Raw genomic sequence first — 2,055 nt, forward strand, 5'->3', positions numbered from 1 at the left:
TTTAAACAAAATAAAATTTTCTCAGAAAAATTTATATTCTCATGAAAAATTATAATTTTCGTAAGACGCATAAGTATTTACAACAAAAGACTTAAGACACAAACTTCTTCATCTCTCTGACGCTTTACAAAAGCGAAAGAATTATTCTTAAAGAAATCAAACAAAGCAATCAAAAGTACATTTTAACAAAAACTTTTAAAATTTCAAATAATTTTATTTCATTTATAAGTTTCAATATTATTGACAAATAATGTGACAAGAATCATTTCCTTACAGTCTTCTTAATGCTTAAGATATATACTTTGACATAAAGATTTGTTTAAAAGCCAAATGTCTGGCTATGGATCTTCGCTTTTACTAATTTCATTAAGTGTTTTGAACAATTTTAATGAGATTTTATGTAAGATTTTAATATAATGACAAATTCTTAAAAGAATTTTAAAAGGATTTCTTAATAGTTTATTAAAATTCCTTTTTTGATTTTAAATAAATAAAGTTAAAACATTTCTTGTAAGTTTTCAGTAACAATTAAGTTCATTAAATTAAAAAGCAAAAGTTTTCTCATTAGATGAATTGTTGAGTATTTAACTGGTTTTAAAAGTAACTTTTTATTTTACTCAATTTCTTCAACTTGTTGCTTCTGGACTTTAGACTTGACAAAGTTTTGCTGTAATACTAAATCAAGTTCCTTCTTCATTACGTGTCAAGTAGGATGAGTTGCTGTAGTTAGTTTCTATATGAAAACAATCAATGTTTGTCTATATTTAATACACTTATGGATGCCATCATTAAATGTATCAATTTGTTAAAGACAAATGCAGTAAATACAGTTATAAACGGTTTGTTTAAACCTAATTAAAGATACTTTAGTTGTATTTTGTCACTTTTAAATTTTACATTAATATTAATGACACTATTTTGTTTACTTTGTATATAATTTGTTTTGACTGGAAGCACAGTGGGTTTATGAGCTTAAATTGAATTCCATCATATTGAGAAAGATATAATGAAATTGTATTGATATTTGTATCTACATGACAGTATTAAGACTCATTACTACTTATGGATGGTATGAGGAGATGCATCACATATGACTGCTAGTGGTAATTCACCTCTGCATGGATACGTAAACCAAAATCTTACTCTAGTTAAGAACCATGTTCTCATTTAAGAGACTAATCAAATTAGAGCTTATAGGGTAAACCATTACAAAATATTGTAACGAAAGTATGTTTTTCTAATGGTTAAGAATAACATACCTTTTAGAATTTCTGACCCGATACTATAACAACGTATACGAGTAACAACGAAAGGGTTGGATCTGAAATAATACATTATGGAATATGGTTTAGAGACTGGAGTTTATTTTGTTGACTGTAGATTTCATATTATATTTGATACTCATTAGAATGCAAATTGCAAAACAGCTGGAAGTAATAATTTATGAGGAGAGTTTAGCAGCTCCGACAGCTTTGAAAAGTCAATTCTTAGATTTAGTAAGGAGGAAGAACAGTTAGATATGGCTGAATGTAATCTGCGTAATTTTCTAGGTTTCATCAAATGAACAGTTTGGTAATATCTTAAGAAAATTTCTTATTATGAATAGTTTTCCTTCTAATTCTCTAATTTCGGACTCTATTTATGCTATTTTGCTCTTTGGTTTTTAAAGGAACTTTGGGTTCTTATAATCGAAACTACATGAAGAAGAATATTGCGTTGTTAAAGAAAAAGTGATTTGGTCTATTAATTTACATCAAAGTCATTAAAAGGCCATTGAATAGAGTTATTGATATACATACAGCAATGAATTAAGCTAGAGGTCCAAACTACGCGTCTTTGCGTCAAAGCATTACACGCTTTTCATACCTACTTGCCGTTCTATGCTTCAAGTTACATGCCACGTTTTTTATGCGAAATTTTTTTGTTTTATTTAAAAAATTCTCGTTTTTCTACATATTTTATTTATTTTTCATCATTAAACTCATTTTATTTCATTAAAATTGATAAATACGCATTAAATAAAGTATATAAAATGTCAAAATCAGTTGACATGTT

The sequence above is a fragment of the Lucilia cuprina genome, chromosome 2 (genome assembly GCF_022045245.1).
Source record: "Lucilia cuprina isolate Lc7/37 chromosome 2, ASM2204524v1, whole genome shotgun sequence".
Taxonomy (NCBI): Eukaryota; Metazoa; Arthropoda; class Insecta; order Diptera; family Calliphoridae; genus Lucilia; species Lucilia cuprina.